The sequence below is a fragment of the Bufo bufo genome, chromosome 1 (assembly GCF_905171765.1).
Source record: "Bufo bufo chromosome 1, aBufBuf1.1, whole genome shotgun sequence".
Classification (NCBI taxonomy): Eukaryota; Metazoa; Chordata; class Amphibia; order Anura; family Bufonidae; genus Bufo; species Bufo bufo.
Genome location: NC_053389.1, coordinates 807,970,392 through 807,992,926, shown reverse-complemented (window position 1 = coordinate 807,992,926; position 22,535 = coordinate 807,970,392). Strand labels below are relative to the sequence as shown.

The following is a 22,535-nucleotide window of genomic DNA, read 5'->3' as shown; positions in this document are numbered from 1 at the left end:
TCTTTTACTATTCTACACCCTCTCCTCACACTTCAGAATCTGCCTCCCCTTTAAAAGTACTTTCCACTCCTTTACCTATCACCATGCCTGTAGCTGCCCCAGATGCCCACATTCCTGTACTTGCTATGTTGTAAAGTACTCCCCCAAATACTGTACTCCACTCCAGAAATAATAGTGTCTTAACTATAGTTACTCCAAAAGTATTAGTTTTATACAGTGCCCCAGAAGGTTTTCCACACATGAATCTTTCCATTGTGTGCCCTACACAGTAATTTTGTCCCCTTAGTGGCATGAAGACAGTAATAGTGTCCTCTAAATGCCTCCACATAGGTGTCTAGGAAAACTTGAGTGCCTTTCCCTGTAAAGCTTTAAACGAGCCCCAATTGGCTACGTAAACACTAATTGGTATTATGGCAGGTTCTATGTATGTACTATTGCTAATGCTATGTATGTTCCATAGCTGGGACTGTTAGCGCTTTTATTTTATACAATTGGTAACTAGGAGATTCCTTCCAACAAATTGGCTACTCTTAATGGGTAGACGTAAATTATGTAGCCTAAACCAAGCCCCCTCCGCCTTAACTTCCTGGCTCAGCTGCACTAGAATCAGAGGGGGAGAAAACATGGCTGCAGCCCAAGAAAAGAATATAGCGATTTTCTATTTAATTTGTCATGGTCTACAGTTGTGATATAAGATAAAAGAAGAAAATAAAAAAATGAGATTATGTTAGGTTTTGTTGGTTGTTATTTTTTGGGTTTGGATTCTGTGCTGAGTGTTACTTTAATTGATTAGTAAATTGAGACCTGGTGCAAGACCTCCTTTACCTTTTGTCACTTATCGTAGGAAGATTAACTGAGGCTCTTGGTACCACTTACGAAAGTAATATTTATGTGGCTTTCATTTTAAAGTTTGTCCAATCTTTAGATATTGACTGTCCAATGCAAAAAACGGTGTGGTCTTGCACAAGGAAAGGGGTTTTTGCTCCTTGAAGGCTAGTGTCTGTATAGGGGTAGGGTGATTGTCCACTCACCAATCAGCATGCTAGAAGCAAGCATGACAGCATCTTTGGAACAAATGTGCTGTGATGGCTGAGTGGTTAAGGTGTTGGACTTGAAATCCAATGGGGTTTCCCCGCACAGATTCAAATCCTGTTCACAGCGTTGTCTATCTCTGTTTACCCTTTAATAAAACGGGGAGGCATTGTCAAGCTTATGCTTGGCACCTTGGCTCCTGGGAGCATATGAGTCTCCTATACTGATTCTAACTTCTTGTCGTTCCAATTTTCAGTATTCTGTGAGCTGGTTACATGCGAAGCAAATAGCTATGTCTTTTTTTCATTGTGAAATACAATAGCTTGCACCTCGATAGAAATCTAATCGCAATGAAGAGTGGAGTATTGTGTAAAAAAAAGGAATTTAACGAAAGTAAGAGAACACAAGAATTCCAAAAAGATAGGTCCCACCGAGATTTGAACTCGGACCACTGGATTCAGAGTCCAGAGTGCTAACCATTACACCATGGAACCCTCCACAAGAACTTGTTGATGATGGCTATCCGCAGCTTGTCAAATTGAACGTTGTTAGGGCCTACTTAGAGGACACCGAAAAAAAATTCTATTTACTCTTAGCACATAGGCTAATGTACTAGAATACAATTCAATCCAGTGACTCAAGTTGACATCTCCTCTAATTGGAGAAGTTAGCTTTCCATCTTTTCTTCTTCATCAGGCCCAGGCTGCCATGATAACTTCTCCTGACCATGACAAATCTCTGCAGAGTTTGCGGAGTAGACATCTTTAGCACCTTGCTTTTCCAGCTCCCTCTTTTACTATTCTACACCCTCTCCTCACACTTCAGACCCTGCCTCCCCTTTAAAAGTACTTTCCACTCCTTTACCTATCACCATGCCTGTAGCTGCCCCAGATGCCCACATTCCTGTACTTGCTATGCTGTAAAGTACTCCCCCAAATACTGTACTCCACTCCAGAAATAATAGTGTCTTAACTATAGTTACTCCAAAAGTATTAGTTTTATACAGTGCCCCAGAAGGTTTTCCACACATGAATCTTTCCATTGTGTGCCCTACACAGTAATTTTGCCCCCTTAGTGGCATGAAGACAGTAATAGTGTCCTCTAAATGCCTCCACATAGGTGTCTAGGAAAACTTTAGTGCCTTTCCCTGTAAAGCTTTAAACGAGCCCCAATTAGCTACGTAAACACTAATTGGTATTATGGCAGGTTCTATGTATGTACAATTGGTAACTAGGAGATTCCTTCCAACAAATTGGCTAATCTTACTGGGTAGACGTAAATTATGTAGCCTAAACCAAGCCCCCTCCGCCTTAACTTCCTGGCTCAGCTGCACTAGAATCAGAGGGGGAGAAAACATGGCTGCAGCCCAAGAAAAGAATATAGCGATTTTCTATTTAATTTGTCATGGTCTACAGTTGTGATATAAGATAAAAGAAGAAAATAAAAAAAGGAGATTATGTTAGGTTTTGTTGGTAGTTATTTTTTGGGTTTGGAGTCTGTGCTGAGTGTTACTTTAATTGATTAGTAAATTGAGACCTGGTGCAAGACCTCCTTTACCTTTTGTCACTTATCGTAGGAAGATTAACTGAGGCTCTTGGTACCACTTACGAAAGTAACATTTATGTGGCTTTTATTTTAAAGTTTGTCCAATCTCTAGATATTGACTGTCCAATGCAAAAAACGGTGTGGTCTTGCACAAGGAAAGGGGTTTTTGCTCCTTGAAGGCTAGTGTCTGTATAGGGGTAGGGTGATTGTCCACTCACCAATCAGCATGCTAGAAGCAAGCATGACAGCATCTTTGGAACAAATGTGCTGTGATGGCTGAGTGGTTAAGGCGTTGGACTTGAAATCCAATAGGGTTTCCCCGCACAGGTTCAAATCCTGTTCACAGTGTTGTCTTTCTCTGTTTACCCTTTAATAAAACGGAGAGGCATTGTCAAGCTTATGCTTGGCACCTTGGCTCCTGGGAGCATATGTGTCTCCTATACTGATTCTAACTTCTTGTCGTTCCAATTTTTAGTATTCTGTGAGCTGGTTACATGCGAAGCAAATAGCTATGTCTTTTTTTCATTGCGAAATACAATAGCTTGCACCTCGATAGAAATCTAATCGCAATGAAGAGTGGAGTATTGTGTAAAAACAAGCAATTTAACGAAAGTAAGAGAACACAAGAATTCAAAAAGATAGGTCCCACCGAGATTTGAACTCGGATCGCTGGATTCAGAGTCCAGAGTGCTAACCATTACACCATGGAAGCCTCCACAAGAACTTGTTGATGATGGCTATCTGCAGCTTGTCAAATTGAACGTTGTTAGGGCCTACTTAGAGGAGACCGAAAAAAAATTCTATTTACTCTTAGCACATAGGCTAATGTACTAGAATACAATTCAATCCAGTGACTCAAGTTGACATCTCCTCTAATTGGAGAAGTTAACTTTCCATCTTTTCTTCTTCATCAGGCCCAGGCTGCCATGATAACTTCTCCTGACCATGACAAATCTCTGCAGAGTTTGCGGAGTAGACATCTTTAGCACCTTGCTTTTCCAGCTCCCTCTTTTACTATTCTACACCCTCTCCTCACACTTCAGACCCTGCCTCCCCTTTAAAGTACTTTCCACTCCTTTACCTATCACCATGCCTGTAGCTGCCCCAGATGCCCACATTCCTGTACTTGCTATGTTGTAAAGTACTCCCCCAAATACTGTACTCCACTCCAGAAATAATAGTGTCTTAACTATAGTTACTCCAAAAGTATTAGTTTTATACAGTGCCCCAGAAGGTTTTCCACACATGAATCTTTCCATTGTGTGCCCTACACAGTAATTTTGTCCCCTTAGTGGCATGAAGACAGTAATAGTGTCCTCTAAATGCCTCCACATAGGTGTCTAGGAAAACTTGAGTGCTTTCCCTGTAAAGCTTTAAAATGAGCCCCAATTAGCTACGTAAACACTAATTGGTATTATGGCAGGTTCTATGTATGTACTATTGCTAATGCTATGTATGTTCCATAGCTGGGACTGTTAGCGCTTTTATTTTATACAATTGGTAACTAGGAGATTCCTTCCAACAAATTGGCTACTCTTACTGGGTAGACGTAAATTATGTAGTCTAAACCAAGCCCCCTCCGCCTTAACTTCCTGGCTCAGCTGCACTAGAATCAGAGGGAGAGAAAACATGGCTGCAGCCCAAGAAAAGAATATAGCGATTTTCTATTTAATTTGTCATGGTCTACAGTTGTGATATAAGATAAAAGAAGAAAATAAAAAAAGGAGATTATGTTAGGTTTTGTTGGTTGTTATTTTTTGGGTTTGCAGTCTGTGCTGAGTGTTACTTTAATTGATTAGTAAATTGAGACCTGGTGCAAGACCTCCTTTACCTTTTGTCACTTATCGTAGGAAGATTAACTGAGGCTCTTGGTACCACTTACGAAAGTAATATTTATGTGGCTTTCATTTTAAAGTTTGCCCAATCTCTAGATATTGACTGTCCAATGCAAAAAACGGTGTGGTCTTGCACAAGGAAAGGGGTTTTTGCTCCTTGAAGGCTAGTGTCTGTATAGGGGTAGGGTGATTGTCCACTCACCAATCAGCATGCTAGAAGCAAGCATGACAGCATCTTTGGAACAAATGTGCTGTGATGGCCGAGTGGTTAAGGTGTTGGATTTGAAATCCAATGGGGTTTCCCCGCACAGGTTCAAATCCTGTTCAAAGCGTTGTCTATCTCTGTTTACCCCTTAATAAAACGGGGAGGCATTGTCAAGCTTATGCTTGGCACCTTGGCTCCTGGGAGCATATGAGTCTCCTATACTGATTCTAACTTCACGTCTTGTCGTTCCAATTTTCAGTATTCTGTGAGCTGGTTACATGCGAAGCAAATAGCTATGTCTTTTTTTCATTGTGAAATACAATAGCTTGCACCTCGATAGAAATCTAATCGCAATGAAGAGTGGAGTATTGTGTAAAAATAAGCAATTTAACGAAAGTAAGAGAACACAAGAATTCAAAAAGATAGGTCCCACCGAGATTTGAACTCGGATCGCTGGATTCAGAGTCCAGAGTGCTAACCATTACACCATGGAACCCTCCACAAGAGCTTGTTGATGATGGCTATCCACAGCTTGTCAAATTGAACGTTGTTAGGGCCTACTTAGAGGAGACCGAAAAAAAATTCTATTTACTCTTAGCACATAGGCTAATGTACTAGAATACAATTCAATCCAGTGACTCAAGTTGACATCTCCTCTAATTGGAGAAGTTAACTTTCCATCTTTTTTTCTTCATCAGGCCCAGGCTGCCATGATATCTTCTCCTGACCATGACAAATCTCTGCAGAGTTTGCGGAGTAGACATCTTTAGCACCTTGCTTTTCCAGCTCCCTCTTTACTATTCTACACCCTCTCCTCACACTTCAGACCCTGCCTCCCCTTTAAAAGTACTTTCCACTCCTTTACCTATCACTAGAGTTGAGCGAACACATGGATGTTCTGGTTCGAGAAGTTTGGCCGGAAATGAATTAAAATAAAAATAAAAAAAATAAAAATGAACCAATATCAATTTGACAGAGGTCCCATAGCAGAGAATCTGGCTTCACGTCAGCAGAGAATCAGTCTCTTCATGCCATAGCAAAGAATCTGGCTTCATGTCAGCGCAGAATCAGTCTTCATGTCATAGCAGAGAATCAGGCTTCACGTCACCCACCACTGGAACAGGCCACTGTCACACATTTAGGCCCCGGCACCCAGGCAGAGGAGAGAGGTCCCGTAACAGAGAATCTGGCCTGATGTCAGCACAGAATCTGTCTTCATGTCATAGCAGAGAATCAGGCTTCACGTCACCCACCACTGGAACAGGCCACTGTCACACATTTAGGCCCCGGCACCCAGACAGAGGAGAGCGGTCCCGTAACAGAGAATCTGGCCTTATGTCAGCGCAGAATCTGTCTTCATGTCATAGCAGAGAATCAGGCTTCACGTCACCCACCACTGGAACAGTCCACTGTCACACATTTAGGCCCAGGCACCCAGGCAGAGGAGAGAGGTCCCGTAACAGAGAATCTGGCCTTATGTCAGCGCAGAATCTGTCTTCATGTCATAGCAGAGAATCAGGCTTCACGTCACCCACCACTGAAACAGGCCACTGTCACACATTTAGGCCCAGGCACCCAGGCAGAGGAGAGAGGTCCCGTAACAGAGAATCTGGCCTTATGTCAGCGCAGAATCTGTCTTCATGTCATAGCAGAGAATCAGGCTTCACGTCACCCACCACTGGAACAGGCCACTGTCACACATTTAGGCCCCGTCACCCAGGCAGAGGAGAGAGGTCCCGTAACAGAGAATCTGGCCTGATGTCAGCACAGAATCTGTCTTCATGTCATAGCAGAGAATCAGGCTTCACGTCACCCACCACTGGAACAGGCCACTGTCACACATTTAGGCCCCGGCACCCAGACAGAGGAGAGCGGTCCCGTAACAGAGAATCTGGCCTTATGTCAGCGCAGAATCTGTCTTCATGTCATAGCAGAGAATCAGGCTTCACGTCACCCACCACTGAAACAGGCCACTGTCACACATTTAGGCCCAGTCACCCAGGCAGAGGAGAGAGGTCCCGTAACAGAGAATCTGGCCTTATGTCAGCGCAGAATCTGTCTTCATGTCATAGCAGAGAATCAGGCTTCACGTCACCCACCACTGGAACAGGCCACTGTCACACATTTAGGCCCCGGCACCCAGACAGAGGAGAGCGGTCCCGTAACAGAGAATCTGACCTTATGTCAGCGCAGAATCTGTCTTCATGTCATAGCAGAGAATCAGGCTTCACGTCACCCACCACTGGAACAGTCCACTGTCACACATTTAGGCCCAGGCACCCAGGCAGAGGAGAGAGGTCCCGTAACAGAGAATCCGGCCTTATGTCAGCGCAGAATCTGTCTTCATGTCATAGCAGAGAATCAGGCTTCACGTCACCCACCACTGAAACAGGCCACTGTCACACATTTAGGCCCAGTCACCCAGGCAGAGGAGAGAGGTCCCGTAACAGAGAATCTGGCCTTATGTCAGCGCAGAATCTGTCTTTATGTCTTAGCAGAGAATCAGGCTTCACGTCACCCACCACTGGAACAGGCCACTGTCACACATTTTGGCCCAGGCACCCAGGCAGAGGAGAGAGGTCCCGTAGCAGAGAATCTGGCCTTATGTCAGCGCAGAATCTGTATTCATGTCATAGCAGAGAATCAGGCTTCACGTCACCCACCACTGGAACAGGCCACTGTCACACATTTAGGCCCCGGCACCCAGACAGAGGAGAGCGGTCCCGTAACAGAGAATCTGGCCTTATGTCAGCGCAGAATCTGTCTTCATGTCATAGCAGAGAATCAGGCTTCACGTCACCCACCACTGGAACAGGCCACTGTCACACATTTAGGCCCCGGCACCCAGGCAGAGGAGAGAGGTCCCGTAACAGAGAATCTGGCCTTATGTCAGCGCAGAATCTGTCTTCATGTCATAGCAGAGAATCAGGCTTCACGTCACCCACCACTGGAACAGGCCACTGTCACACATTTAGGCCCCGGCACCCAGACAGAGGAGAGCGGTCCCGTAACAGAGAATCTGACCTTATGTCAGCGCAGAATCTGTCTTCATGTCATAGCAGAGAATCAGGCTTCACGTCACCCACCACTGGAACAGTCCACTGTCACACATTTAGGCCCAGGCACCCAGGCAGAGGAGAGAGGTCCCGTAACAGAGAATCCGGCCTTATGTCAGCGCAGAATCTGTCTTCATGTCATAGCAGAGAATCAGGCTTCACGTCACCCACCACTGAAACAGGCCACTGTCACACATTTAGGCCCAGTCACCCAGGCAGAGGAGAGAGGTCCCGTAACAGAGAATCTGGCCTTATGTCAGCGCAGAATCTGTCTTTATGTCTTAGCAGAGAATCAGGCTTCACGTCACCCACCACTGGAACAGGCCACTGTCACACATTTTGGCCCAGGCACCCAGGCAGAGGAGAGAGGTCCCGTAGCAGAGAATCTGGCCTTATGTCAGCGCAGAATCTGTATTCATGTGATAGCAGAGAATCAGGCTTCACGTCACCCACCACTGGAACAGGCCACTGTCACACATTTAGGCCCCGGCACCCAGACAGAGGAGAGCGGTCCCGTAACAGAGAATCTGGCCTTATGTCAGCGCAGAATCTGTCTTCATGTCATAGCAGAGAATCAGGCTTCACGTCACCCACCACTGGAACAGGCCACTGTCACACATTTAGGCCCCGGCACCCAGGCAGAGGAGAGAGGTCCCGTAACAGAGAATCTGGCCTTATGTCAGCGCAGAATCTGTCTTCATGTCATAGCAGAGAATCAGGCTTCACGTCACCCACCACTGGAACAGGCCACTGTCATACATTTAGGCCCAGGCACCCAGGCAGAGGAGAGAGGTCCCGTAACAGAGAATCTGGCCTTATGTCAGCGCAGAATCTGTCTTCATGTCATAGCAGAGAATCAGGCTTCACGTCACCCACCACTGGAACAGGCCACTGTCACACATTTAGGCCCCGGCACCCAGACAGAGGAGAGGTTCATTCAACTTTGGGTTGCCCCGCAATATAATGGTAAAATGAAATTAAAAATAGTATTGAATGAAGAAGTGCCCTGGAGTAGAATAATATATTGTTAAGGGGAGGTAGTTAATATCTAATCTGCACAAGGGATGGACAGGTCCTGTGGGATCCATGCCTGGTTCATTTTTATGAACGTCAGCTTGTCCACATTGGCTGTAGACAGGCGGCTGCGTTTGTCTGTAATGACGCCCCCTGCCGTGCTGAATACACGTTCAGACCAAACGCTGGCCGCCGAGCAGGCCAGCACCTCCAAGGCATAAAAGGCTAGCTCTGGCCACGTGGACAATTTGGAGACCCAGAATTTGAATTGGGCCGAACCATCAGTCAGTACGTGGAGGGGTGTGCACAGGTACTGTTCCACCATGTTAGTGAAATGTTGCCTCCTGCTATCACGTTCCGTATCAGGTGGTGGTGCAGTTAGCTGTGGCGTGGTGACAAAACTTTTCCACATCTCTGCAATGCTAACCCTGCCCTCAGAGGAGCTGGCCGTGACACAGCTGCGTTGGCGACCTCTTGCTCCTCCTCTGCCTTCGCCTTGGGCTTCCACTGGTTCCCCTGTGACATTTGGGAATGCTCTCAGTAGCGCGTCTACCAACGTGCGCTTGTACTCGCGCATCTTCCTATCACGCTCCAGTGTAGGAAGTACAGTGGGCACATTGTCTTTGTACCGGGGATCCAGCAGGGTGGCAACCCAGTATTCCGCACACGTTAAAATGTGGGAAACTCTGCTGTCGTTGCGCAGGCACTGCAGCATGTAGTCGCTCATGTGTGCCAGGCTGCCCAGAGGTAAGGACAAGCTGTCCTCTGTGGGATGGGTATCGTCATCGTCCTGTGTTTCTGTCATGGTCTTACTTTCTTGCTGTTCTCCTTCGTTTGACATGTGCTGGCGGCCATCTTGGTTTCTGGGTTTCTTGTAGCCTTCCACCCTGCGGCTCCTCCTTCCCACTGGGAGGAGCTGGATGCCTAGCTCATATATATAGGAGGTCTGTGGCTTCAGTTCCTTGCTTGGTCCTCTTGTGTTCACATGCTTCTAAGACTGCTGCTGCTTCTGGTTCCTGATCCTGGCTTTGTCTGACTACCCTGCTGGTTCCTGATCCTGGCTTCGTCTGACTACCCTGCTGGTTCCTGATCCTGGCTTCGTCTGACTACCCTGCTGGTTCCTGATCCTGGCTTCGTCTGACTACCCTGCTGGTTCCTGATCCTGGCTTCGTCTGACTACCCTTCTGGTTCCTGACCTCTGGCTTCGCAAAGACTCTGCTCGGTTTCACCATCCGTTTGGACTTTTGCTTTACAGCTTTATTTTCAATAAAGCCTTCTTATTTTCACTTATCTCTTGTTGTACGTCTGGTTCATGGTTCCGTGACATTAGGACCAAGCCATGAATTCTGACGGTACAGGGCCATCCTCGCTACCCACGCTGGTTGCCAGACTTGATCAGCAGGATCACCTGTTGGGTCGGTTCGCTGTGGCGTTGCAAACCCTGCTTGAACGCACGGCTCATTTCGCTCCCGTTGCCGATGGGTCGGTTGTCGCTCCTGGGCCCGCTCCTACTGCCGCTCCGGTTGTTGCGCCAGAGTCTACCCCGACACCTGTTGTTGCGCCTGCGGTGTTTCGGGGTATGACCGGTTCTGCCCCTCTTCCACAGCGCTTTGGGGGAGAGCCAACTCAGTGCCGAGGTTTTCTTAACCAGGTGGGCATTTATTTCGAGTTGCTGCCACATGCCTTTCCCACTGAGAGATCAAAGGTGGGCTTCTTGATCTCGCTGCTCTCGGACAAGGCCTTGGCCTGGGCCAGCCCTTTATGGGAGAACAACAATCCGGTGATTGCCGAGTTTTCCGGTTTTGTTGCTTCTCTTCGGAAGGTATTCGATGTGCCGGCTCGTGCTGCCTCTGCTGCGAAGCTCCTTATGTCCATCAGACAGGGTTCACGATCCGTAGCTGAATACGCCATTGAGTTTCGTACCCTGGCAGCAGAGGTGGGCTGGAATAATGAGGCTCTGGTCGCTGCTTTCTCTCATGGTCTCTCGGATGCCTTGAAGGATGAGGTTGCAGCTAAGGACCTACCAGTTGAGCTCGAGTCTCTTATTTCTTTCCTGATTTTGATTGACACCAGACTCAGGGAGAGACCTTCCTTTAAGGAGAACCTGCGGAGGTCTTCTAACAGATTGGTGCCTACGTTTGCTGTCCCACCCGTGCCTCCCTCTCCTCCCACGCCTCCTGGGGATGACTTGTCTGGGGGTGAACCCATGCAGCTGGGGTTTGCTCGCCTGTCCGAGGGGGAGAGGGCACTCCGGAGACGCGAGGGCCGATGCATGTACTGTGGTCTCGGTGGGCATTTTCGGTTGGCATGTCCGAACCGTCCGGGAAAACGCTCGTACCTGAGATCCTGTCGGGGGCAGATCTTGGGTGGAGTCTCCTCGTCCCCGGTTTCCCGTGTTGACAAACCACTGATCACTGTTGTCCTCTCCTGGGTCGGGGGCTCGGTGACGACCCAGGCTTTGGTGGACTCTGGTGCTGGTGGTTTGTTCATTGATAGTGTGTTCGCTGCCGCCAATTCCATTCCTCTGCAGGCTCGAGGTTCCCCACTGGCTCTTGAGGCGATAGACGGCAGACCCCTTCTGCCGCCACACGTGACTCATGAGACCCTTCCAGTGGGGATAGCCATTGGTGCCGTTCACAGAGAGTCGGTCTGCCTCCAGGTTATTTCGTCTCCACACTACTCGTGGTCTTGGGGTACCCCTGGCTCCAGAAGCATAATCCGACTTTCGATTGGAGATCGGTCGAGATCATCTCGTGGTCACCGCAGTGTGGGGCTAGTTGCATCCATGGGTCTGTCAAGTTGCTGTGTACTTCCTCGGACTCTCTGTTGCCTCCTGAATACGAGGAGTACCGGGATGTATTCGATAAGGTGCGCGCGGTTGCCCTACCTCCGCACCGCCCATACGATTGTGCCATAGAGTTACAATCTGGTGCCGTTCCTCCTCGTGGCAAAGTCTATCCACTGTCGGTAGCGGAGAATGAGGCCATGGAGGAGTACGTGAGGGAGGCGCTTTCACGCGGACACATTCGCAAATCTTCGTCCCCGGCAGGGGCTGGATTTTTCTTTGTGAAAAATCCAGTGAGTTGAGGCCTTGCATCGATTACAGGGGTCTCAATCGCATCACGATCAAGAACGCTTACCCGATACCCTTGATTTCCGAGCTGTTCGATCGCCTTAAAGGGGCCACGGTCTTTACCAAACTCGACCTGAGGGCGGCATATAACCTGGTAAGGATCAAGGCGGGCGATGAGTGGAAGACCGCGTTTAACACCAGGACCGGTCATTACGAATCCTTGGTTATGCCCTTTGGGTTGTGCAATGCGCCCGCAGTCTTTCAGGAATTCATTAACGATGTTTTCCGTGACCTGTTGCAGCAGTGTGTGGTGGTCTATTTGGATGACATCTTGGTATATTCTGAATCCATGGAGGCCCACATTCTGGATGTCAGACGAGTGTTGCAACGGTTACGAGAGAACAAGCTGTTCGGTAAGCTTGAGAAATGCGAATTTCACCGATCCCAGGTAACCTTCTTGTGTCGGCTCCGATTCTGTCGCATCCCAACCCTGGGTTGCCCTTTGTCCTCGAGGTGGACGCGTCTGAGACGGGAGTAGGCGCCCTTCTGTCTCAGCGTAGAACACCAGAGGGTCCTCTGCTTCCTTGTGGGTTTTACTCCCAGAAACTGTCTTCCGCGGAGTGCAACTATCAGATTGGTGACAGGGAGTTATTGGCCATCGTGCAGGCCCTTAAAGAATGGAGGCACTTGCTCGAGGGTTCGGTGGTTCCGGTTCTCATCCTGACGGACCACAAGAATCTGACCTACCTTTCTGAGGCCAAGAGATTGACACCACGTCAGGCCAGATGGGCTCTGTTCTTGTCACGTTTTAATTACGTGGTCTCCTACCCACCCGGTTCCAAGAACATCAGGGCGGATGCCTTATCACGGCAGTACTCCGAGCTGTCCAGGGAGGAGTCGATTCCGACTTCGGTCATACCTCCGAATCAGATCCTGGCCGCCATTCGCACCAGCCTGACCTCTCCCCTGGGTGAGCAGATTTTGGCGGCTCAATCTGGTGCTCCCTCTGGGAGACCCAACGGCAGATGTTTTGTGCCTGAGGAGTTGCGCACTCGGTTGTTGCGAACCTACCATAACTCCAAGACCGCGGGGCATCCTGGAAAGAATCAGCTGTCCTGGGCTGTTTCACGTCTGTTCTGGTGGCCTTCCCTACGTTCCGACATCGCCACATATGTAGCGGCATGCTCCGTTTGTGCCCAGAGTAAGTCCCCTCGGCACCTTCCGTTGGGCCTTCTGCAACCCATAGCCACCGGGGAGCGCCCATGGTCACACCTGGGGATGGATTTCATTGTGGACCTCCCTGCATCCCGAGGCCATACGGTCATTCTCATGATTGTGGATCGGTTTTCCAAAATGTGCCACTGTGTTCCTCTCAAGAAGTTACCCTCTGCACAAGAGTTGGCCACGATTTTTGCCAGGGAGGTCTTCCGGTTGCACGGTTTGCCCAAGGAGATTGTGTCGGATCGGGGGAGTCAGTTTGTGTCCAGGTTCTGGCGCGCCTTTTGCTCCCAGTTGGGGATTCATCTCTCCTTCTCCTCGGCCTACCACCCTCAGTCCAATGGGGCCGCAGAACGATCCAATCAGGCCTTGGAGCAATTCCTTCGTTGCTATGTCTCCGATCACCAAGACAATTGGGTTGACCTCCTGCCTTGGGCTGAGTTTGCCAGGAACACGGCGGTGAACTCTTCCTCTGGGACGTCTCCCTTCATGGCCAATTATGGGTTCCAACCTGCCGTGTTACCGGAGGTATTCTCTCCCCAGGATATTCCGGCTGTGGAGGATCACCTTTCCGTCCTACGTGCTTCTTGGGTACAGATCCAGAAGTCCCTTGAGGTCTCTGCGCAGCGCCAGAGACTCCAGGCTGATCGCAGACGAGCGCCTGCTCCTTCCTACCAGGTCGGAGACCGTGTATGGTTGTCCACCCGCAACCTCAACCTTCGAGTGCCCACTCCCAAGCTGGCGCCTCGCTTTGTTGGTCCCTTCCGAGTGCTTCGCAGGGTAAACCCGGTAGCCTATGCCCTTGCGCTTCCTCCTGGCATGCGGATCTCCAACGTGTTTCATGTCTCCCTGTTGAAGCCACTGGTGTGTAATCGTTTCACTTCCTCGGTTCCTCGGCCTCGTCCGGTCCAAGTGGGCAATCGTGAGGAATATGAGGTGAGCAATATCCTGGACTCACGCCTGGTCCGCGGTCGGTTGCAGTTTTTGGTCCATTGGAGTGGTTATGGTCCAGAGGAGCGTTCCTGGGTTCCCTCCGCAGATGTCCATGCTCCTGCCTTGCTCCGAGCCTTCCACGCACGCTTCCCTCAGAAACCGTTTTGTGCTCCGCGGAGGAGGGGCCCTTGAGGGGGAGGTACTGTCATGGTCTTACCTTCTTGCTGTTCTCCTTCGTTTGACATGTGCTGGCGGCCATCTTGGTTTCTGGGTTTCTTGTAGCCTTCCACCCTGCGGCTCCTCCTTCCCACTGGGAGGAGCTGGATGCCTAGCTCATATATATTGGAGGTCTGTGGCTTCAGTTCCTTGCTTGGTCCTCTTGTGTTCACATGCTTCTAAGACTGCTGCTGCTTCTGGTTCCTGATCCTGGCTTCGTCTGACTACCCTGCTGGTTCCTGATCCTGGCTTCGTCTGACTACCCTGCTGGTTCCTGATCCTGGCTTCGTCTGACTACCCTGCTGGTTCCTGATCCTGGCTTCGTCTGACTACCCTGCTGGTTCCTGATCCTGGCTTCGTCTGAATACCCTTCTGGTTCCTGACCTCTGGCTTCGCAAAGACTCTGCTCGGTTTCACCATCCGTTTGGACTTTTGCTTTACAGCTTTATTTTCAATAAAGCCTTCTTATTTTCACTTATCTCTTGTTGTACGTCTGGTTCATGGTTCCGTGACAGTTTCCCCCCAGCCACGCACCAGTGATGGGCCCGAGCTGCTTTGGGTGCCACCCCGCTGTGAACATGCTTCATCCTCATCCTCCTCCACCTCCTCCTCATCCTCGTCCTCCTCGTCCTCCAGTAGTGGGCCCTGTCTGGCCACATTTGTACCTGGCCTCTGGTGTTGCAAAAAACCTCCCTCTGAGTCACTTTGAAGAGACTGGCCTGAAAGTGCTAAAAATGACCCCTCTTCCTCCTCTTCCTCCTGGGCCACCTCCTCTTCCATCATCGCCCTAAGTGTTTTCTCAAGGAGACATAGAAGTGGTATTGTAACGCTGATAACGGCGTCATCGCCACTGGCCATGTTGGTGGAGTACTCGAAACAGCGCAACAGGGCACACAGGTCTCGCATGGAGGCCCAGTCATTGGTGGTGAAGTGTGTCTGATCCGCAGTGCGACTGACCCGTGCGTGCTGCAGCTGAAACTCCACTATGGCCTGCTGCTGCTCGCACAGTCTGTCCAGCATATGCAAGGTGGAGTTCCACCTGGTGGGTACGTCGCATATGAGGCGGTGAGCGTGAAGGCCGAAGTTACGCTGTAGCGCAGACAGGCGAGCAGCGGCAGGGTGTGAACGCCGGAAGCGCGAACAGACGGCCCGCACTTTATGCAGCAGCTCTGACATGTCGGGGTAGTTGCGAATGAACTTCTGCACCACCAAATTCAGCACATGCGCCAGGCAAGGGATGTGCGTCAAACCGGCTAGTACCAGAGCTGCAATGAGATTTGTCCCATTATCGCACACCACCAGGCCGGGCTTGAGGCTCACCGGCAGCAACCACTCGTCGGTCTGTTGTTCTATACCCCGCCACAACTTCTGTGCGGTGTGGGGCCTGTCCCCCAAACATATGAGTTTCAGAATGGCCTGCTGACGTTTACCCCGTGCTGTGCTGAAGTTGGTGGTGAAGGTGTGTGGCTGACTGGATGAGCAGGTGGAAGAAGAGGAGGAGGAAGCTGAGTAGGAGGAGGAGGAGACAGGAGGCAAAGAATTTTGCCCTGCGATACTTGGCGGAGGAAGGACGTGCGCCAAACAGCTCTCCGCCTGGGGCCCAGCCGCCACTACATTTACCCAGTGTGCAGTTAGGGAGATATAGCGTCCCTGGCCGTGCTTACTGGTCCACGTATCTGTGGTTAGGTGGACCTTGCCACAGATGGCGTTGCGCAGTGCACACTTGATTTTATCGGACACTTGTTTGTGCAGGGAAGGCACGGCTCTCTTGGAGAAGAAGTGGCGGCTGGGAACAACATACTGTGGGACAGCAAGTGACATGAGCTGTTTGAAGCTGTGTGTGTCCACCAGCCTAAATGACAGCATTTCATAGGCCAGTAGTTTAGAAATGCTGGCATTCAGGGCCAGGGATTGAGGGTGGCTAGGTGGGAATTTACGCTTTCTCTCAAATGTTTGTGAGATGGAGAGCTGAACGCTGCCGTGTGACATGGTTGAGATGCTTGGTGACGCAGGTGGTGGTGTTGGTGGTACATCCCATGTTTGCTGGGCGGCAGGTGCCAACGTTCCTCCAGAGGCGGAGGAAGAGGCCGAGGCGGCGGCAGCAGCAGAAGAGGCCGAGGCAGCAGCAGCAGAAGAGGTAGCAGGGGGAGCCTGAGTGACTTCTTTGTTTTTAAGGTGTTTACTCCACTGCAGTTCATGCTTTGCATGCAGGTGCCTGGTCATGCAGGTTGTGCTAAGGTTCAGAACGTTAATGCATCGCTTCAGGCTCTGATGGCACAGCGTGCAAACCACTCGGGTCTTGTCGTCAGCACATTGTTTGAAGAAGTGCCATGCCAGGGAACTCCTTGAAGCTGCCTTTGGGGTGCTCGGTCCCAGATGGCGGCGGTCAGTAGCAGGCGGAGTCTCTTGGCGGCGGGTGTTCTGATTTTGCCCACTGCTCCCTCTTTTGCTACGCTGTTGGCTCGGTCTCACCACTGCCTCTTCCTCCGGACTGTGAAAGTCAGTGGCACGACCTTCATTCCATGTGGGGTCTAGGACCTCATCGTCCCCTGCATCGTCTTCCACCCAGTCTTCATCCCTGACCTCCTGTTCAGTCTGCACACTGCAGAAAGACGCAGCAGTTGGCACCTGTGTTTCGTCATCATCAGAGACGTGCTGAGGTGGTATTCCCATGTCCTCATCATCAGGAAAAATAAGTGGTTGTGCGTTAGTGCATTCTATCTCTTCCACCCCTGGGGAAGGGCTAGGTGGATGCCCTTGGGAAACCCTGGCAGCAGAGTCTTCAAACAGAATAAGAGACTGCTGCATAACTTGAGGCTCAGACAGTTTCCCTGATATGCATGGGGGTGATGTGACAGACCGATGGGCTTGGTTTTCATGCGCCATCTGTGCGCTTTCTGCAGAAGACTGGGTGGGAGATAATGTGAACGTGCTGGATCCACTGTCGGCCACCCAATTGACTAATGCCTGCACCTGCTCAGGCCTTACCATCCTTAGAACGGCATTGGGCCCCACCAAATATCGCTGTAAATTCTGCTGGCTACTGGGACCTGAGGTAGTTGGTTCACTAGGACGTGTGGCTGTGGCAGAACGGCCACGTCCTCTCCCAGCACCAGAGGGTCCACTAACACCACCACGACCATGTCCACGTCCGCGTCCCTTATTAGATGTTTTCCTCATTGTTCCCGTTCACCACAATTTTGAGAATGGCAAATTTGGGAATGGTTTTTCAACCCAGAAAAAAAAGTGTGCTTTTACGGTCACTACAAATAACTTGACCAGCTAAAACAGTAGAGATTTGGTTAAATAGAGAGGTGAGGCCTGTTTTTTTTTGCGCTGTGTGACAGGTATAGGTTTAATCACAGAATCAGATTTCTATCAGCACGCTAGCGTGTGTCTTAGGTTTTTCTGAATGACACTATCACAAGCTTAAATGTAAGATATTCTGTTTGGGATAGATTTCAAGTAGGCCTCAAATACCAGAAACTAGTTATTTTGAGAATGGCAAATTTGGGAATGGTTTTTCAACCCAGAAAAAAAAGTGTGCTTTTACGGTCACTACAAATAACTTGACCAGCTAAAACAGTAGAGATTTGGTTAAATAGAGATGTGAGGCCTGTTTTTTTTTGCGCTGTGTGACAGGTATAGGTTTTATCACAGAATCAGATTTCTATCAGCACGCTAGCGTGTGTCTTAGGTTTTTCTGAATGACACTATCACTAGCTTCAATGTAAGATATTCTTTTTGGGATAGATTTCAAGTAGACCTCAAATACCAGAAACTAGTTATTTTGAGAATGGCAAATTTGGGAATGGTTTTTCAACCCAGAAAAAAAAGTGTGCTTTTACGGTCACTACAAATAACTTGACCAGCTAAAACAGTACAGATTTGGTTGAATAGAAATGTCAGGTCTATTTTTTAGGCGCTGGGTGACAGGCTCAACTTGCCCCTGATGTAATATATGGCCAAAAAATAACCACACTGTTGATGGTTAAATGCACTTGGGTGACACAGGCTCAGCCTGCACCAGATGTAGTATATGGCCAAAAAATAATCAGACTGTCGATGGTTAAATGCACTTCGGTGACACAGGCTCAGCCTGCAGTTGATGTAGTATATGGCCAAAAAATAACCAGACTGTTGATGGTTAAATGCACTTCGGTGACACAGCCTGCAGCTGATGTAGGATATAGCACAAAATAACCACACTATCGATGGTTAAATACACTTGGTGATAGCTTGTGCTGGCGCACCACAAGTCACAAAATGGCCGCCTATCACCCCAGAAAAAAAGTGATCTAAAAACGCTCTGGGCAGCCTCAAAAAAGTGAGCAAGTCTATAATAGCACTTCAATGATCCACAGCTGCAGATCGATCACAGAATGAAGTCTTTTGGAGGAGTTAATCTGCCTAATCTCGCCCTAACGTCGCAGCTGCAACCTCTCCCTATACTGATCATAGCAGAGTGACGTGCGGCGCTACGTGACTCCAGTTTAAATAGAGGCTGGGTCTCATGCTGCACTGGCCAATCACAGCCATGCCAATAGTAGGCATGGCTGTGATGGCCTCTTGGGGCAAGTAGTATGACGCTTGTTGATTGGCTGCTTTGCAGCCTTTCAAAAAGCGCCAAGAAAGCGCCGAACACCGAACCCGAACCCGGACTTTTACGAAAATGTTCGGGTTCGGGTCCGTGTCACGGACACCCCAAAATTCGGTACGAACCCGAACTATACAGTTCGGGTTCGCTCATCCCTACCTATCACCATGCCTGTAGCTGCCCCAGATGCCCACATTCCTGTACTTGCTATGTTGTAAAGTACTCCCCCAAATACTGTACTCCACTCCAGAAATAATAGTGTCTTAACTATAGTTACTCCAAAAGTAATAGTTTTATTCAGTGCCCCAGAAGGTTTTCCACACATGAATCTTTCCATTGTGTGCCCTACACAGTAATTTTGTCCCCTTAGTGGCATGAAGACAGTAATAGTGTCCTCTAAATGCCTCCACATAGGTGTCTAGGAAAACTTGAGTGCCTTTCCCTATAAAGCTTTAAACGAGCCCCAATTAGCTACGTAAACACTAATTGGTATTATGGCAGGTTCTATGTATGTACTATTGCTAATGCTATGTATGTTCCATAGCTGGGACTGTTAGCGCTTTTATTTTATACAATTGGTAACTAGGAGATTCCTTCCAAGAAATTGGCTACTCTTACTGGGTAGACGTAAATTATGTAGCCTAAACCAAGCCCCCTCCGCCTTAACTTCCTGGCTCAGCTGCACTAGAATCAGAGGGGGAGAAAACATGGCTGCAGCCCAAGAAAAGAATATAGCGATTTTCTATTTAATTTGTCATGGTCTACAGTTGTGATATAAGATAAAAGAAGAAAATAAAAAAAGGAGATTATGTTAGGTTTTGTTGGTTGTTCTTTTTTGGGTTTGGAGTCTGTGCTGAGTGTTACTTTAATTGATTAGTAAATTGAGACCTGGTGCAAGACCTCCTTTACCTTTTGTCACTTATCGTAGGAAGATTAACTGAGGCTCTTGGTACCACTTACGAAAGTAATATTTATGTGGCTTTCATTTTAAAGTTTGTCCAATCTCTAGATATTGACTGTCCAATGCAAAAAACGGTGTGGTCTTGCACAAGGAAAGGGGTTTTTGCTCCTTGAAGGCTAGTGTCTGCATAGGGGTAAGGTGATTGTCCACTCACCAATCAGCATGCTAGAAGCAAGCATGACAGCATCTTTAGAACAAATGTGCTGTGATGGCCGAGTGGTTAAGGCGTTGGACTTGAAATCCAATGGGGTTTCCCTGCACAGGTTCAAATCCTGTTCACAGTGTTGTCTATCTCTGTTTACCCTTTAATAAAACGGGGAGGCATTGTCAAGCTTATGCTTGGCAGCTTGGCTCCTGGGAGCATATGAGTATCCTTTACTGATTCTAACTTCACGTCTTGTCGTTCCAATTTTCAGTATTCTGTGAGCTGGTTACATGCGAAGCAAATAGCTATGTCTTTTTTTCATTGTGAAATACAATAGCTTGCACCTCGATAGAAATCTAATCGCAATGAAGAGTGGAGTATTGTGTAAAAACAAGCAATTTAACGAAAGTAAGAGAACACAAGAATTCAAAAAGATAGGTCCCACCGAGATTTGAACTCGGATCACTGGATTCAGAGTACAGAGTGCTAGCCATTACACCATGGAACCCTCCACAAGAACTTGTTGATGATGGCTATCCACAGCTTGTCAAATTGAACGTTGTTAGGGCCTACTTAGAGGAGACCGAAAAAAAATTCTATTTACTTTTAGCACATAGGCTAATGTACTAGAATACAATTCAATCCAGTGACTCAAGTTGACATCTCCTCTAATTGGAGAAGTTAACTTTCCATCTTTTCTTCTTCGTCAGGCCCAGGCTGCCATGATAACTTCTCCTGACCATGATAAATCTCTGCAGAGTTTGTGGAGTAGACATCTTTAGCACCTTGCTTTTCCAGCTCCCTCTTTTACTATTCTACACCCTCTCCTCACACTTCAGACCCTGCCTTCCCTTTAAAAGTACTTTCCACTCCTTTACCTATCACCATGCCTGTAGCTGCCCCAGATGCCCACATTCCTGTACTTGCTATGTTGTAAAGTACTCCCCCAAATACTGTACTCCACTCCAGAAATAATAGTGTCTTAACTATAGTTACTCCAAAAGTATTAGTTTTATACAGTGCCCCAGAAGGTTTTCCACACATGAATCTTTCCATTGTGTGCCCTACACAGTAATTTTGTCCCCTTAGTGGCATGAAGACAGTAATAGTGTCCTCTAAATGCCTCCACATAGGTGTCTAGGAAAACTTGAGTGCCTTTCCCTGTAAAGCTTTAAACGAGCCCCAATTAGCTACGTAAACACTAATTGGTATTATGGCAGGTTCTATGTATGTACTATTGCTAATGCTATGTATGTTCCATAGCTGGGACTGTTAGCGCTTTTATTTTATACAATTGGTAACTAGGAGATTCCTTCCAACAAATTGGCTAATCTTACTGGGTAGAAGTAAATTATGTAGCCTAAACCAAGCCCCCTCCGCCTTAACTTCCTGGCTCAGCTGCACTAGAATCAGAGGGGGAGAAAACATGGCTGCAGCCCAAGAAAAGAATATAGCGATTTTCTATTTAATTTGTCATGGTCTACAGTTGTGATATAAGATAAAAGAAGAAAATAAAAAAAGGAGATTATGTTAGGTTTTGTTGCTTGTTCTTTTTTGGGTTTGGAGTCTGTGCTGAGTGTTACTTTAATTGATTAGTAAATTGAGACCTGGTGCAAGACCTCCTTTACCTTCTGTCACTTATCGTAGGAAGATTAACTGAGGCTCTTGGTACCACTTACGAAAGTAATATTTATGTGGCTTTCATTTTAAAGTTTGTCCAATCTCTAGATATTGACTGTCCAATGCAAAAAACGGTGTGGTCTTGCACAAGGAAAGGGGTTTTTGCTCCTTGAAGGCTAGTGTCTGTATAGGGGTAGGGTGATTGTCCACTCACCAATCAGCATGCTAGAAGCAAGCATGAAAGCAACTTTGGAACAAATGTGCTGTGATGGCCGAGTGGTTAAGGCGTTGGACTTGCACAGGTTCAAATCCTGTTCACAGCGTTGTCTATCTTAGTGTTGAGCGCGAATATTCAAATATCGAAATTTTTGAGCGAATATCGTCACTTCGTTAATTCGCGAATATTTCGAATATGGTGCTATAAATTCGATATTTCGAATATTCTTTTTTTTTTATTGTTATATTTTTTTCTTTCCCACTTCCCTAAAGTTGTTCTTACCTGTCCTTAGGATTCCTGACTTCCTGGCTGCTCCAGTCAGTGCCCGTTGCCGCTTCTGACGACTTCCGTGCTCATGCAGCGTCCCCATCACCATGGGAACGTCTCTCTATACTAGAATGTATTGTCGGATTTGATAATTACGTTGAAATCGCAATTCGATTAATACAAGTTGTAATATTCGAATTGCGATTTCAAATTGGACCTGGTTTACTATGGTTAGCTTGATAGAATTAGCGAATATGGCGAATGTATTCGTCATATTCCTCATAACGAAGATAACGAAGTATTCTTCATCTTCGTTTTAGCTATCTATTCATCAACTTCGCTAATTCTAGCAATCAAATAGGAAAGTTGACTATAGAGATAGCGAAGTATAGAGTAAGTATAGAGACAGCTGTTTTTAATTCGCTATGCGATTATATTATTTTTTTATTTTTTATAAATAAAATAATTATAATAATTATCAAGCATTATAATTATTCAATTTTTTTTAAAAAGCAGTAATATAATCGCAAAGCGAATTAAACACAGCTGTCACTATAGTCAACTTTAATATTTGATTGCTAGAATTAACGAAGTTGTCAAA

General features: G+C 47.7%; 8 non-coding genes across 8 annotated transcripts; 4 read left to right on the top strand and 4 right to left on the bottom strand.

Annotated features, from left to right (window-relative positions):
• Nucleotides 1-1,079: 1,079 nt before the first annotated feature.
• TRNAS-UGA lies at nt 1,080-1,161 on the top strand. Its single transcript has one exon. It is a non-coding gene; the product is annotated as a tRNA-Ser (tRNA).
• A 293-nt stretch (nt 1,162-1,454) lies between these two features.
• On the bottom strand, nt 1,455-1,526 carry TRNAQ-CUG. Its single transcript has one exon. It is a non-coding gene; the product is annotated as a tRNA-Gln (tRNA).
• A 1,317-nt stretch (nt 1,527-2,843) lies between these two features.
• TRNAS-UGA lies at nt 2,844-2,925 on the top strand. The gene has a single exon. It is a non-coding gene; the product is annotated as a tRNA-Ser (tRNA).
• Nucleotides 2,926-3,217: 292 nt separating this feature from the next.
• Nucleotides 3,218-3,290, bottom strand: TRNAQ-CUG. Its single transcript has one exon. It is a non-coding gene; the product is annotated as a tRNA-Gln (tRNA).
• Nucleotides 3,291-4,662: 1,372 nt separating this feature from the next.
• Nucleotides 4,663-4,744, top strand: TRNAS-UGA. Its single transcript has one exon. It is a non-coding gene; the product is annotated as a tRNA-Ser (tRNA).
• A 297-nt stretch (nt 4,745-5,041) lies between these two features.
• TRNAQ-CUG lies at nt 5,042-5,113 on the bottom strand. The gene has a single exon. It is a non-coding gene; the product is annotated as a tRNA-Gln (tRNA).
• A 14,774-nt stretch (nt 5,114-19,887) lies between these two features.
• Nucleotides 19,888-19,969, top strand: TRNAS-UGA. Its single transcript has one exon. It is a non-coding gene; the product is annotated as a tRNA-Ser (tRNA).
• Nucleotides 19,970-20,266: 297 nt separating this feature from the next.
• On the bottom strand, nt 20,267-20,338 carry TRNAQ-CUG. Its single transcript has one exon. It is a non-coding gene; the product is annotated as a tRNA-Gln (tRNA).
• Nucleotides 20,339-22,535: the final 2,197 nt, after the last annotated feature.